Source organism: Hakea prostrata, chromosome 10 (genome assembly GCF_041222555.1).
Source record: "Hakea prostrata isolate BN-2017 chromosome 10, UWA_Hpros_2, whole genome shotgun sequence".
In the NCBI taxonomy this organism is placed as follows: Eukaryota; Viridiplantae; Streptophyta; class Magnoliopsida; order Proteales; family Proteaceae; genus Hakea; species Hakea prostrata.
In genome coordinates this window covers 24,928,653-24,946,049 of record NC_142609.1, presented here as the reverse complement: position 1 = coordinate 24,946,049, position 17,397 = coordinate 24,928,653, and positions in this window count along the sequence as shown.

Here is a 17,397-nt window from a genome sequence, read left to right as displayed (position 1 = left end):
TCAAATCCATGTATCTCTTGATACCACGGAATGGATTTGATCTTCCCGATGGCCGCCTCGTCTTCTCTCGGATAAGGGAAGGCCTCGGTTACTCTCGGAAGAAGAAGTACACCTCCTCCAGGTGGTTGGGAAGTTAAGATCTGATGGAGGCGCTCGACAGAAAAAGTATCGTTCGCGCCATCTTTTGTGGTTAGAAGGGCAAGTTCCTTTGACAAGGATGCTGCCCCTCCAATCAAGTTCAGCCTTATTGCGTTTGGACAGAAAAATCCATCCGGGAGGATGGGAGATAGAAAGAACATGAAAATGTACAAAGAGAGAAAGAGATGGCGTAATGCCAAGCTCGAAACACAAACCCAAGAAGCCGACGATGAGACGCCGCCTATTGGGGAGGAGCATTCCGGGACAAATGTTCCAATGATTCAGAATCGCGGAGAACAAAGGATTAAAAAAGGGAAAGCGAACCCCGCTTTCCAAGTGCATCTATATACAGAGAAAATTCACCCGAAAGGGATGAATCAACCCTCTCATCGGGGTGGGGAGCCCTAACCTGATATGAGGAAGGAAGATCAAAATCTTAGACAGCTGAAAGAAGGGTTTCCTCATTGTAAATGGAGGGAATGAGAGCCGGGTCCACCATTGGACCCGGAGGTTTGAGGCTGCCTAGAAGACTCGACAATCTTGGAAGATCCAGACTCGAGAAGGACAGGAGAAGTTTCGGTTTTTCTTTCAAAACCTTTTTGAGAAACTTCAGCGAACTCGCGCCAGAGGACAGTTAGGGTTTTGTTATCACTATCCGACTGTTCGGGAGCAGGAGAAGCAAAAGCATCACTGCTATTACCAACACTGGGTACTAAAGAAGCCCTATCGTCCGCCATTACTCATTTCAAGTAAACTACAAAAAGAAAAAGACCAAGTAAACTTACCGATTCGGTGAGACGGAAGCTTGAGAGCGAGGAAGGCGCGAAGGCACAACAAAGGTTCAAATTCCAGACTGGAAGAATGAAACCTACTAAGACAACGAACCGCTTTTAAAACTCCCGCACAAGTGTTCGGGAATCTGAACGATCGAGATTGATTCTAAACCAGCGATCAAGATTGAAAGACGTTTTGAAAGTTTGAACTCACGAATCCGAAATAGGCGTTCGGAAACCGTCGCTTGGATGACGTGAGCCACCACAGATCAAATGCAAGGAGATATGTGGCCTTACACTCAACGCTCGAGGAAAAGTGACCACCGCATTAAATGTGATATGACATTTAATGAAGCACGCAGAGATTATCATCTGACGACGAACCCAGTTAAAAACCAAGCCCTCGGGATCGACCGAACGCTTGGTCTGGGGGGCTCGTGATACGGAGGGATTATGATCAGACCGGGTTCATACCGGGTCCGACCCTCGACCCCGGTCGAGATGGAAAGAACCGATTCGCTCCCGAGCAAACCGGATCCAGAAGATGGCTTGCTGAAGAAGAAAGCTTATTCGGCTGCAAGCGTGCCCTAATCCTACTTATGGATTAGGGTAATCACCCTAATGATGGCAGACTAGAATTTACGGCTGCGGATAATCATTATCGAAGGGATAAACATCAAATAACCTAAAGGTTATCTCAGGAGTCCTCTACTAGCCCAAACAAGTAGAAGTCTATTGCTCAACGGATCTCACTGATAAGATCCAACGACTACCCAAAGAAGGCTCAAGTGCATCCAACGAAGGAGATTCGAAGGTACACTCTATATAAACCTCACTACCATACAAGGTGGGGGGATCGAAAAGAATACTATCTGAGACTCAGGTTCAGATACATACTGATAGACCTAAACTATCAGCTATCTGCTATCTAGATCACCTTTCCCAGTTCTTCATTCCTTAGCTCTGCGCTTCTAGCAAAGCCGTTTGTGATTAAGTTCATCAACTGACTTAGCCTTCGGAGGTGGACTCCCGACCCCAGAGGTCGGGCCACATCTGATGCTTTCGTTTTGCAGGACATCACGTGGAGATCCAAGGGCTGAGCAGATTTTGGACGCATCAGATAGCATTTGTCAACCATTTGCCATGTATTGACTCTTTTTTTTCCATAAAAAACCATAGCAAATTGTGGACAAATGCAATTATCCAGCAAAACCATCATGTTCAAGATTCCTATTCAAAGCTTTCTTTCAGTATGCCATTTCAAACATACTGAAATTACAAAAACGCACCTGAATTGGCAACCAATAAACCAACATTATATCTTTGTTGAAGCAGTTTCAAAGCCCAACTCACTCAACCAAGAAACCAAATTGGATGAGAGGTCTCGCCGAGTTGGTCCATTATATTTTTGTTGAAATCAAAGCAAGTTTGGATGTTATGCATGCAATTTCAGCAGAACTCTGAGATCTACGGAGTAGAGACAAAACAGAGAATTGGCTTTTAGAACGCAGAGCACTCATTTATATGGAGATCACAGTCAAAAATTTTAGATGGTCACTGTTAGGGAAATGGATGCACAACCACGAACAGAGGAGAACACAAGCAAAGCACACAAGGGGAATTTAACGTGGTTAGGCAAAACATTGCCTTGTCCACCAGAGAGAAAAATAGTTTCACTATTTCCAAGAAACCTCACACCACTCTTACACCCACAAAGTATTAGTCTTTGCTTCTATGCCCAGTTCTTATCCCCTGGATGGGTTCATAGGGATTGATTCCCCAAATCTCCTATAAAGATTGATACCTATAGGTTATCCCACAGGAGATTATTTATAGGGAAACCTAAAACCCTAATCCCAATGTAATTACAATTCTACCCTAGTATTAGTAATGACAAAAACCATGTTTCAATTACAAATACAACCAAAACCATAATTACATAGACCCACAGAATACAAAACACCCAAACCCAATAATCTCCACCTTGGTATGAATTCTGCAAACCACCATGAAGAAAACCGTTGATGATGTCTCTGTGCAATCACCCGTTTTTGTGTATCCACCACACCTTACTGCATGGCCCACATTCCCTCCAGGGATGCTTTTGTTACCACCATCACTAAACCAACATGGCGCACACCCCCCACCTGGGGTGTCCAGTACAGCTCATCGCCACTATACACGCATGACCCACATTTCCTCCAGGAATGCTTTTGTTACTGCCATCACTAAACCAGCATGGCACACACCCCCACCTAGGGTGTCTCGAACAGCTCATCGCTGCTATACACACATGACCCACATCCCCTCCAGGAATGCTTTTGTTACCGCCATCACTAAACTAGCATGATGCACCCCCCCACCTGGGGCGCCTCGTACAGCTCATTACCACTATACGACGTGACGTGGCTCCATCTCTCCTGTCACAGCCGGCTCCAAGAGATCACTGCGACTCACCAAATCCAAAGCGAAAGTCACTCGCTTCTTTCCAAATTTGCCCTTGTTTTACGCTTGAACAACTTGCAAATTTTGTCTACCTGTACCCCTTGCCAAAGTGTCAACTGGAGCTCCACCTGTTTCAACACTCTCTGCAAGCCTGTATAGTTTACCTGATCTGTAGTTTTCGTAACCATCAATCAACTGAAAGAACCTCAGCATTGATCTCCATATGAACTCACAAAATCAATACCAACGGAGTGAAATCTCCTCGATCCGTCACTTCCACTGAGTCTGGAACGTCTAAAAACCTGAGGAACACTTAAATCCATACAAAAAACCTTCACACAAAATCCTGTGGAAACAATCTGTACGATACACGATCAGATAATAAAAAACAAAAAAGCCGTCTTTTTCCCCACCGAATTTTTTTTTTCTCCCTCTACGGTTCTTCCTCCATGTTCTCCACTCACAACTTTTTTTCAACTTTTTTTTTTCTTCTTTCAAACCAATGTAATGAACATTACATTAAAACCAAGAAAAAAACTTGAAAATAATCTTTTCTTCCACGGCGATACCCACCGCCTACGATCCAAAGTCGGTCGGTTACAGTTGTCCTCATATGGCACGATCATGTATCCCGAATTTCTTGGGAATACGTTTTTTTTCATAACCGTCGGGTTCTTCTTCCTTATGCTAGGTGGTTTATCTTTTGAACCAAACCTATCGTGGTCCCCGCCCCTACCTTGGTTGGTCTGGCCCCGTTGGTGTTTTTTTTTTTTTTTCTTTTTTTAAAAAAAAAAAAAAAAAAAAAATATCTCCCGGGGTGTGATATAATAATACCCCCCCCACACACACACAAACAAACAAAAAAAAAAAATAAATAAAAAAAAAACCCCACACCCCCACCCCCCCCCACACCCACCCCCCCCCCCCCCCCCATCAACTAAAAAAAAAAAAAAAAAATTCCTCTTTTAAAAATTTATAACAAATGAAGGAACTCACAAACAAAAAATGATGTTGAAGTTTAGGATTCTATTTTCTTAGGGACAAATTGTAAAGTCGTCGAAGATTAAGACAAATACAGGAATTAAAAATTATCTAACAATGACTTAATGGAATTTTGTTAAGGAAGTGTACCATTATGCAAAATTAAGAGACGTTTTTAAAGTTCTTTAATCAAAGTTTTTTATTTTTGAAAAATCTCAGAATTTATTACTATAATTTGAGAAATCGGCAGTATTTCAATTTTTCGGTGATTTCTTGCCGATATATAGAATGTCTTATATCAACTCCCCATTTCCATTAGCTACTTGCCAAAATGGTGAATTTTGTTTCCATAATTGTAATATAAAATTACAAAGGGAGGGAGAAAAATGAATTGATGGTGAAAGAATGAAAATGAAATTTAAGATTTCCTTGTGAAGAGGTTGTTGGTTCGACCTTTGCATCGAAAATTCAAAATCAATGATTGGGGGAGATGTTAAAGATGAGTGGGTAACTTGGTAATTAGACCTTTTAAGTTTGAAAGTTTATTAAAATTACAATAAATGGATTAGAATTTATAGAAAGAGGGCTGGTAGGAAAACTTAACCCCTGTTTGAACCCGCTTCACTCTGTGGTTGCCTTTTCTGTTCGACAGTTCAGATGAGGGAGTGCAGAGCTTTTAGAGTGGAGCAGAGCCAGCCAAAAATAACAGGTTCCGAGAAGATGAAAACAAAAAGAGGCATCGATTTCAAAAAGAGAAAGGGAAATTGAGAAGTTAAAGAAAAAGAAGAAAGAGACACCTCTCCAAGGCAAAATGGAGCAAGTGGACAACACTTTTTCAAGAACTAAATTTTCACACATAAATTGCGTAGTAGTTTCCTCTACCAATCAACTCTAAGACAAGAAAAAGAATAAAACAGTATTTACCTAATCTCAGTTTGTCACTGGAAGTTATTGAGCAACACTACCTTCCTACAACTTAAGATCAACTTGTAAATCAACAAGATACAAATTTCCATTATTAAAACAGATTGGTCCTGAACCGATGGCCCAAATAGGTCCTCCTTAAGATGATGCAAAGACAAGTTACAAATAAAGTTCAAAAATACCCACAACTGTAAATGCAAATGATAAAATATCTAGCCCTATATCCCCTCAAGTGAGATACTTGGTGCCATATTCGTAGGCCGTAAACGGACCGGATTCGCTGGATACACCAGATATCCGAATCCGGCAAAAATTTAGAGAAGGCATCCGAATCCGAATCGAAATTTTATCGGATATCCGATAATAATCCGATCCGATAAAATATCCGATTATTAATTGATAATTGTCATTTTTACATTTCCGATTACCTAATACCGCTATTTGAATCCGATTACCGGTATCCGAATCCGATTATCATCTATCTAAAGAAAAATGTTAAATACTTTACTCTATCCGGATAAAAATTTATCCGGATATTATCCGATCCGATAAGCAATTATCCGAATCCGAATCCGTTGCTAGGGGGGGGATACTGATATCTCCGGTAAGAAAATTTTCGGATACGAATGCGAATAGATTTCGTTATCCATTTACAGTCTACATATTCGTTGTGAATGCAACCTAACTACTTGTTCAACAAATATAGAATAACCAACACCAATTCAGAGAGGAGAGCAAGGCCCTTAACATCCAGGGTCAAAGGTAATTGAACTACAATCTAGTAGGGGCAAGTTGCCTTGACCCACTCTAAGCCTCCACGAGCCCTAATGACTTGGCTCAAGATTTTCCTTGATGGCGGGTTGGGGCCAAACAAGGCCCCCGACTAGGCCAAGCGCAAGATTACTCTTGGTCCCGGCTTGTCCCAACTTGTTCTTGATTTTTGGCCTGATTCTAGCCCTAATCATCACCTTAATTTTTCCATAATGCTTGATCTCAATAAATTAGAAACAGGGACAAGGACAAGGCCAAGTATATGCCAATCGGGACAGGGCAGAACGAGGGCCAAGGCCAACCGGGCCAAAGACACCGGACAAGGCAGGAATGCCCCTAAAAGGGTCACTGAGAAAATGGGCTTGGATTAGAAAATAGGGTTGGGCTTGAGATGCAAAAGCCCACTGTTGCAACCCTATGGCAAGTGCTCATTTACCCTTAGGCTTTGCAACAACAAGCGTGCTTTTCCCCGGTGAGGGTAGTTTATCTCATAATCTGAAAAGGGAGTGCATCCACCACCCTGGCCCACACTCATGTTTCTCGTGAGCAAGTCTTGTCAAACCAACGGTTCACGGTTGGTTTGGACAAAGGTATCACATCATATGTCCTCACTTGCAATATTAACAACTAAATAACTCAAACATCCAGGTAAAGACTAGTGTATTAAATATATGACATGAGGAATACAAAGAAAAACCCCCAAGGCAACAGCTCATGATCTAGTTAGAGAAGAACCAAGGTTGATCCATGAACCTATCAAACATAAGAGAATACTAAGACTTACCAAGTGATGTACAATCACACCGACATCAACTCTAATTACCACAACAAACAAAACACAGGGCCCAGAGCCGACCCCAGCACAGGACATACAGAGAAGAGATGGAGGGACCAGCAAGACCACACCCACGACTACATCAAGAAGCAAAAAGAACAAAGCAACCGAAGTCCAAGCCCCGAATTGCCGGATGGTCCACCCCCCCAACCAGACAAACTACCCCCAGACTAACCCCACCCGAAAAAGCGGTCCCCACTGCGGATACAAACAAAACCCCACCAGCAAGATCGACTGAAAAACATCCATACAACCACATGTCAAGCACAAACAAAAGAGAAGACCACAACAGCCACAAAGCAACACCAGATCAAAACTACCCAGATCTCCAGACCGCAAAACAAATTGCCGCACCACCCCCACAGAGACAACACAAACGCACAGCAAGATAAGAAACGACAGGCCGAGGCACGCAGGGAGAGAGACCCCCGGGAGCGGTAAAGAGACCCAAACCCGGGAGAGAGCCTCCCGGTAACACCAACAAAGACGAGGAAGCCACAAGGGACAGGAGGACCCAGATAACCGACAATTTCAACGCCCCCCGGGGGGGCCACCCCAGACGAGGCACCGCAACCCCCCGCCCCCACCAAACCAAGCCGCAAACGGGCCCGGCGGAGGGCCACCACCCCGGAAAACTCACAAAAAGGCGGGCAAACCCGCAAAAACCGCGCGGCGCCGAGCCCCGGAAACCCCCCCCCCCCCCCCCCCCCCCCCCCCCCCCCCCCCCCCCCCCCCCCCCCCCCCGGTTATTTTATACTTATCATTTATTAAAAGAAATAGTAAAAAGAGAATCATGTCACGAGGGTATCATAAATTAAGGGACCCTACTCACACACATAAAACAACACCGAAAGATAATTGTTGAAAAACATAGACACCCCAAAACTCTGTCAAACTGACAATCACCCTTTTTCCTTAATCACTTAAAGAAAATGACAAATATATCCTTAATTATAAATTCTATAACAAATGAAGGAACTCACAAACAAAAAATGATGATGAAGTTTAGGATTCTATTTTCTTAGGGACAAATTGTAAAGCCAATCGAAAATAAAAAAAAAAAAAAAAAAAAAAAAAAAAAAAAAAAAAAAAAAAAAAAAAAAAAAAATTATCTAACAATGACTTAATGGAATTTTGTTAAGGAAGTGTACCATTATGCAAAATTAAGAGACGTTTTTAAAGTTCTTTAATCAAAGTTTTTTATTTTTGAAAAATCTCAGAATTTATTACTATAATTTGAGAAATCGGCAGTATTTCAATTTTTCGGTGATTTCTTGCCGATATATAGAATGTCTTATATCAACTCCCCATTTCCATTAGCTACTTGCCAAAATGGTGAATTTTGTTTCCATAATTGTAATATAAAATTACAAAGGGAGGGAGAAAAATGAATTGATGGTGAAAGAATGAAAATGAAATTTAAGATTTCCTTGTGAAGAGGTTGTTGGTTCGACCTTTGCATCGAAAATTCAAAATCAATGATTGGGGGAGATGTTAAAGATGAGTGGGTAACTTGGTAATTAGACCTTTTAAGTTTGAAAGTTTATTAAAATTACAATAAATGGATTAGAATTTATAGAAAGAGGGCTGGTAGGAAAACTTAACCCCTGTTTGAACCCGCTTCACTCTGTGGTTGCCTTTTCTGTTCGACGGTTCAGATGAGGGAGTGCAGAGCTTTTAGAGTGGAGCAGAGCCAGCCAAAAATAACAGGTTCCGAGAAGATGAAAACAAAAAAGAGGCATCGATTTCAAAAGAGAGAAAGGGAAATTGAGAAGTTAAAGAAAAAGAAGAAAGAGACACCTCTCCAAGGCAAAATGGAGCAAGTGGACAACACTTTTTCAAGAACTAAATTTTCACACATAAATTGCGTAGTAGTTTCCTCTACCAATCAACTCTAAGACAAGAAAAAGAATAAAACAGTATTTACCTAATCTCAGTTTGTCACTGGAAGTTATTGAGCAACACTACCTTCCTACAACTTAAGATCAACTTGTAAATCAACAAGATACAAATTTCCATTATTAAAACAGATTGGTCCTGAACCGATGGCCCAAATAGGTCCTCCTTAAGATGATGCAAAGACAAGTTACAAATAAAGTTCAAAAATACCCACAACTGTAAATGCAAATGATAAAATATCTAGCCCTATATCCGCCTCAAGTGAGATACTTGGTGCCATATTCGTAGACCTGTAAACGGACCGGATTCGGCTCGGATACACCAGTATCCTAATCCGGCAAAAATTTAGAGAAGGCATCCGAATCCGAATCCGAAATTTTATCGGATATCCGATAATAATCCGATCCGATAAAATATCCGATTATTAATTGATAATTGTCATTTTTTTACATTTCCGATTACCTAATACCGCTATCTGAATCCGATTACCGGTATCCGAATCCGATTATCATCTATTTTTAAAGAAAAAATGTTAAATACTTTACTCTATCCGGATAAAAATTTATCCGGATATTATCCGATCCGATAAGCAATTATCCGAATCCGAATCCGGTTGCTTAGCGGACGGATACGGATATTTTCCGGTAAGAAAATTTTCGGAGGCGGATTTCGGTTATCCATTTACAGGTCTACATATTCGTTGTGAATGACGCATCACCTAAGCTACTTGTTGCAACAAATATAGAATAACCAACATCAATTGCAGAGAGGAGAGCAAGGCCGACCTTGAACATCCAGTGGTCAAAGGTAATTGAACTACAATTGGCTAGTAGGGGTGCAAGTTTGGCCTTGACCCACTCTAAGCCTACCCTGAGCCCTAATGGACTTGGGCTCAAGATTTTGGCCTTGATGGCGGGTTGGGGCCAAATTATTATGGCCCTGACTAGGGCCAAGGGCAGGCCTGAGATTACTCTTTGGTCCCTCGGGCTTGTCCCAACTTGTTCTTGATTTTTTGGCCTGATTCTAGCCCTAATCATCACCTTAATTTTGTCCATAATGCTTGATCTCAATAAATTAGAAACAGGGACAAGGACAAGGCCAAGTATATGGCCAATCAGGGATAGGGCTAGAGACAGGGCCAAAGACAAGGCCAGGGACAGGGCAGGAATGGGCTTGGTTTGGCCCTAAATTAGGTTCATTGAGAAAATGGGCTTGGATTAGAATATATAGGGTTGGGCTTGAGATTGCAAAAGCCCGGCCTAGGCCGACCCTGTTGCAACCCTATTGGCAAGTGCTCATTTATTACCCTTAGGCTTTGCAACAACATAGCTCTGTGTCTTTTTCCCCTGTCAGTGAGGGTAGTTTTATTGCTTTCATAATCTGACTTAATCATCGGGAGTGGCTATCCGACCACCTCTTTTGGCCCACACTCATTGTTTTCTCTGTGAGCAAGTGCTTTGTCAAATCCAATTGCGGTTCACTTAAGGGGTTGGGTTTGGACAAATGGTATCACATTTTTCATATGTGGGCCTCACTTGGTAATTATTAACAACTAATATTAACTCAAACTATTTGCCTTTTTTTTTAAGGTAAAGACTAGTTGTATTAAATTATATGTACATGAGGAATACATATATGAAATTAATTCCCCCATAGGCAATCAGCTGCATTGATCTAGTTAGAGAATTTGAACCAAGGTTGATCCATTGAAGCCTATCAAATATAAGAGAATAGCTAAGACTTGGTTTTACCACAGAGTGATTGTCTACATATCACACCGACATCAACTCTTAATTACCAAACAAACAAACAAAACTCACATACAACAGGGCCCATGATGGCTTCCTTTGACCTCCAGGCATCAGTTTTGATCATACAAGAGAAGAGATGGAGGGGACCAGGCAAGACCACACCCATCGACTACCATTCAATGAATTGGTTCAAATTTTTTTTTTTTAATGAACTAAGGTCAACCAGGTTCGGCTTAGTCCTCTGTCCAGCCGCTTGGCTCTCCTAGAAATTTAGTCTTCGGACTGGTCCCCTAGCTCTCCCCGAAATCCAGATTTCAAACTATCCTCTTGGCTCTAGACTAATCTCTCAGCACTCCTCGAAAAAGAGTTACTGGTCCAGCCACTTGGCGGCAGATATTTTCCAAACAAATATCTCAGCCATTACTCATTAGCAAGATCGTACTCAGATAAGAAACTATCCTTATACAGCTGTACATGTGCTAAGGCATCAAATTCAAAAGATGGACTGGATTAGACCAGAACAGCCATCAATAGTTACTGTATTGCAACGCATTGTGTTTTTTTTCTTTTCTTTATGATGCGTCCAAAATCTACTTTGCCCTTAGATCTCCTTGAATGACCTGCAAAACAAATTGTCAGATGTGGCCCGACCGCTGGGGTTGGGAGTCCACCTCCGAAGGCTAAGTCAGTTGATGAACTTAATCACAAATGGCTCTACTAGAACACAGAGCTAAGGAATGAATAACTGGAATACGATTCAGATAGTAAGCATGTGAGTGTTCACGTTCAAGTGTGTGTATGTATGTAGATCCCTTTCCCTTGTGGGGAGGCGATGTTTATATAGAGTGTACCTTCAAATCTTCTTCGTTGGATGTATATGAGCCTTCTTCGGATAATCGTTGGATCTCAACAAATAGATCTGTTGAGTGATAGACTTCTACAAGTTTGGACTAGTAGAGGACTCCTAGGATAATCCGATCATTATTTGATGGTTATCCTTTTGATAGCGATAAGTGACAGCCGCCAAATTCTGCCTGCCGTCATTAGGTTAATTAACCTCCTCCATAAGTACTGGATTAGGGCGTGCTTGTGGCTGATTTAGTTTTCTTCTTCAGCAAGCTACCTCCTGAACCCGGCTCGCTTGGGAGCGAGTCGATTTCCTTCGTCTTCGACCAGAGTTGAGAGTCAAACCAGGTTCAATCATATTTTCTCCATATCACGAGCCCCCGGCACAAGCGTTCGGGTCGATCCCAAGGGCTTGGTTTTTAACTGGATTCGTCATCAAGCAATAGTCTTGCATAATCCTTTAAATGTCATTTCGCATTTAATGCAGTAGTGTTGCTTTTTCCTTGAGCTTTGTGAGGGTGCCACTACACATCCTCCTGCAGTTGAAAACTATCGTGGCTCACACAATCAAAACGACAGTTTCTGAACACCTGTTTTGGATTCGTGAGTTCAAACTTTCGAACTGTCTTCAAATCTCAATCGTTGATGCCGAATGAATCTCGATCGTTCACGTCCTCGAACATCCATGCGAGTGTTTAAAAGCGGTTCGTTGTCTTCGTAGGTTTCATTCTTCTTGTCTGGAATTTTGAAACCTCGTCGTCTCCTTCGCGCCTTTAGGATTCTTTCGTTCTCGAGCTCTCTGCCTCATTGAATCAGTAAGTTTATAGATCTTTTTGCAAAGTTTACTTTTTGTCTCTAGGTTTCTTTTTCTCTGGAAACTGCAGTCAGGCCTTTTAGTAATGGAAGATAATAGGGTTTCCCCTGAGGCTTCTCCTATGCCAAGCGCCGGTAAAAGCGATAGTGGCAATGAGGTTTTTGTTTCCCTCCCCTCTGAGCAGTTGGATAGTGACAAAAAAACCCTAATTGCTCTTTGGTGTGACTTCGCAGAAGTTAGCCAACAAAGAGTAGAAGAAAAAACTGAGACTTCTTCTGTGCATCCTAAGTCTGGACCTTCCATGACTCCTAGGGTGACCGCCGAGTCTTCTGGGCGGTCAAAAGAATCCATCAAATCCGCCGGTGGACCCGATTCTCGTAGCTTCCTCCTATAATGAGGAAAATCTTCCTTTAGTTGTTAAGGGTTTTGGCTTTCCTCCTTCGTACCATCTTAGGGCTCCCAAATCAAATGAGAGAGTTGATTCGACTGTTCCGAGCGAATTTTCCTTGTATATAGATACACTGAAAAGCGGGGTTCGCTTTCCTTTCTTCAATCCCTTATTTGCAGCTGTTCTGAATCATTGGGCCATCTGTCCCAGAATGTTTCTTCCCAATAGCTGGCGTCTCATCGTCGGCTTCTTGGGTTTATGTTTTGAGCTTAATATCACACATTCTCTTCCTCTTTTCGTACATTTTCACATTCTTTCCATCTCCCATCCTCCAGGTTGGGTTGTGCTTTCCAAGCGCAACAAAGTGGAACTTGACTGGACGGGCAACATTCTTGCCAAAGGAACTTGCCCTTCTAATCACAAAGGGTGGCGCAAGCGATATTTCTTCTGTCAAGCGCCTCAATCTGACCTTAACTTCCCGATTGTCTGGAAGTAGTACACTTCATAATATGAGGGTAACCGGGTCATTCCTTTATCCCAAGAAGACAGAGCGGCTGTCGAGAAGATCAAGTCAATTCCATGGTATCAAGAGATACATGGATATGAGATGGAATACAACTCCATCCTTCAATATTGGGGGTTGGCTCGACGTGAGCTCTCTATCTGTCATGTTTTACTTTCTTGAAGATACTGAGAATTCTTTCAACTCTGACTCTTGTCTTTCTTTATAGTGCCTCCAAGAATGGATCCCGAAAGTTTTTGGGTAAAAGCTGCTAAGGCTGTTGTGACTGCTGAACAACGGTCCCCTCAAGCCTTAAATGCAGAACAAGTATCTTCCGCTCCTCCTCCAGACCCTTCATACAAGGGTATCAGGAACCTGAAGCCAGTAGCTGAAGCTTCGAGGAAAGGAAAAAAACCAATAGTGGAAGAGATAGACCTCCCCTCTCCTACTCGATCCAAAAGGAAGCATGACTCAGCCGATGCTTCCGTCCCGAAGAAATCCAAAAAGAATAAAGACTCTGAGGAGATCTTCATGCCTCAATGGACGTTGACACGAACAGATCGGGCAACTCAGGATCCTGAGAAGGCTGCTGAATGGAGCTCTCTCGGTCTTTTGCCTGCCGATCGTCAGGCCTTTGAAGCCCTAGAGGATGACGTTCTTGTTAGTCACTCCACAAGGTATTAATCTTCTTGATCTTTTGCCAATTGCTTTGTAATCTTCTCTGAGATTTTCTGATAATCTCTCTGTCTTCTTAGGAATGTTGTGTTGAGCTTTTATCAACACATGGAGGCATTGAGCCGGGTTGGTCGCAATGGCTCCTTGCTGCAAATCTGCAAAGAGAATTTGGCAATGGCCGATTCCGAAGTTGATCGGCTGAAGAAGACAGCCGAAGAGGTAAAGGAGAAGCACGATGGGGAGCTGAATTCCTTAAGGAAGGAACTTGACTCGTCCAATGTTCGTGCCCATGCTGCAGAACGTGAGGCCAGGAAGCATAAACAAGAGGCTATTGCCTTTGGCGAGAGCCTTGAGCTTAAGTCCTTGGACAATGAGCGCCTATCAAAAATGGCAGTTCCCAGCAAACCCGAACATATCAAGCCAACCCTTTGGAGGAAATGCATCCGGAAGTATCTGAACAGCGTCCCCTTACCAAATTGATGGGCCGCTTCAACCTTCAAGCTTATCGAGCGAGGCAAAATGACGTCTGGGAAAAGATCCTTGAATCCAACCCTTCCTTTGATACAACTCCCTTTCAAGAGGTGTGCCACAAAGAAATCTTCGGGAAGCTTAAGTTGGCTTTCCCGGATTGGGTTTTGGAAGAGGAGGATCCTATTCCCGCGGACCCAAATATTGAGGAGTATCTTGCTGATTCACCGCCTCTTCACGAAGAACCTTCATAACCTGCTTCGGAAAGAGATCCCGATAAAGACTCCTCAATTGATAATGAAGAAGAAACATAGGAAACCAAAATATATATATATATATATATATATATATATATATATATATATATATATATATATATATATATATATATATATATATATATATATATATATTTTATTTATTTAATTATTTATTATTTTTTGTAAGGGTTGGCCCTCCACGTTATTGATGAAATAGAAATCAATCTTTTTTCTTGAACTCTTCCAATGATTGCCTTAATGCTTCTTCATCTCATATCCAAAAATATCGTCTTTAGGTCAAGATGTAAATGATATAAGTTAATCTTGCAGAGTAACTTGTACTTTAACTGGAGATAGCGTTCAGGATATCACAAAGATGTGCTCGGGAGAAATGTGTTCATTTTTCTGAGCATTTATTCCCAATCGTTCCTCTATTTATTGCGAAGTCCAAACGTTTCTTGCATTCGTATGCCAATCACTTCTCCCAAGGAGTTAGAAATACTTCATGTGGTGCAACGGTTGGTAGTATCCTTGTATCAGGTGAATATTGTTCCACGTGGAAGCTTTGATCAGCCCTCTAATTTTGAATTTGAAGCGCCATTATCCCCTGACCGTTGATCATTCGTTTTGAGGAGTTCAAAGCGTCTCTTCAATCCTGTCCCTTGATTACCTTGGGGTTTCAACCATTGCATCACACCTTTGAGGCTATTTAAGCCCCTCAAAGGTACTTCACCCTTATCTTGCTATCTACAAATTATTTCTGTCTGATAGATTTGCAAAACGACATTCTGTCTTCCTCATACTCTTGTCCTTCAACACCATCTTCGATCAAAAGTTGAAAAAGTAAGTCTTTTGTCACGAATCTTCATCTCTTCTTCTCCCTGAGTAAACTCCAGTATTCATACTTTGGGTTTACTTATTAAGGAAGTTCTGAACTGTTCATGCTTAACAGAGACCTAGGGTTTCCCCTTTTTCTGTATGTTGTAGGATCTTCGTACTGACACTACTTTTTTGTATTTGCAGTGCCTCCCAGAATTGATTTGAGCTTTATTAGGGCGAATTCCTGTAAGAAAATTGCCCCTAGTTCCGACGAAGGTTGCTTCCTGTGAGGCGATTGCATCTAGTGAATCTTCTAAACGTAAGGAGACTGCTGTTGGTGAATCTTCAGATCAGATTCCCACAGTTTCTGCTGATGTTTCTCCTACGCTCCCTCTACTTGAAGAAACTGTTCGGTCTTCCAAGGAGGATGTGGCTCCTTCTGTCGTTGTTTGTACTGTTGATGCCCCTGCTGGAGAAACCGTTCGGGATCCCCTGATGGAGACCCTTCGGACATATGAGGCAACTATGTTGGCATCTGATGAAGGTGCGGTCCCAGCAGGTGTTGCTTCTATTTCCAATTCTAAGGCTTGTTTGGCATCCTCCTCCTCTCCTTCTCTGGAGCTAGACGATTTTTGTCACATCCCCCCAGCCGGTACCCTAACTGGCATACCCAGGAGTGTGATCCACAGCCCCGAAGATCAAGTATTGAGGAAATCATCCTCCCACATATACAATAACATAATCATAAACAGGAAATAATCAAGGTTTAAATATTATAAACAAAAGATTTAAAGTCAAGAAATGAATAATCAATATAATCAGAGTGCGAAAAATGATACCAGATATCCGAAGATATCAAAAGAAGTAGAGTGAGGCGAAAACTCACTCCACAGATACAGCGGAAAAGTAGTGCATAAGTCTAAAAGAAATACAAATGAAACAAAAGAAAATAAGAAAGACAACTAAACTTAAGAGTTTTCTATCCTATAGATGACATCTTCAAAATAGTGGACTTCATCAATCCAACAGAGATGTTCCAACTCCACGTTGTCTCTAATCGTAGTATGAAATGTGATCGCTTGTGGGATCATCAGAGTAATCTTGATTGTCGCAACACCTTGCGTGTAGTATGTTTCATCGGCTTGCGCTTCATTGTACTGTCCTTCATAGTAGTCAGTACTTGTAGAATAATCTAACAAAACATTGTTCAAAAAGGAATGAGTTTCGAAAGAAACTCAGTAAGGCAAGTTAACTCATAACAAAGCATAAATAACATATAGCAAATCATAACAAGATGCAATGCAGTATGAAACAGATAATGTATGTATGCATCTAAACTCTATATATGCTGGTCTCTATTGGCAGATATTGATGCAGAATTCGGTCCCTCCATGTCGAATCGCTTGAACCTGCAAAAACGTGCTCGACCCTGCAAAGACGTGCTCCACCGGTGTGGTCGAGTTTCGTCTCCGACGAACAAGTTAGTTCAGACGAACCAAGGAAGCTAACTCAATCTCAAATGTATTCAATAACTTAAGAGTGCATACCTGATAATGATGAGTATGTGGGTGTTTATAGATCTTAGGAGAGGTTACCTTAACTATGCAGTAATGGAGTTCGAATAGAACTCTGTCATTGTGCTAGCTTCCTGAGGAGAGGAATCTTATCCGCCAAGACAATATTACTTGGATTGTAGTTGTGGAGTCCGATATGGATTCTAAGAGTAACCCGACTTGATCGGAATCCTTATCCCTATCTTTAAGGAGGTTGGATATGATTCAAATTGCATACCTTGTTTAGTGCCTTCGTTTTATTCATGGTCCAGCCAAGGTTTGATCGGTCTAGTTCTTCTTTGGTCGACCAGCACGGGTCTATTATAAAATATCCATAACATAAGCCCCCCAGTCACTTGGTCACATTAAATCCATGTTCGAGGCCAAGGGACTAAGTTTCTTTCAACCATGAGAAGTCATATGCTAAATCGTAAGACGAAATCTTGCCCTCGGTCATCTTATACTTTGTTCTGTTGTAAAATTCCTTGATTAACCTTGGCTAACCATGCCTTTTGTATCATCTCCATTTAAACCATTGTTTTGGTTGGATGCATC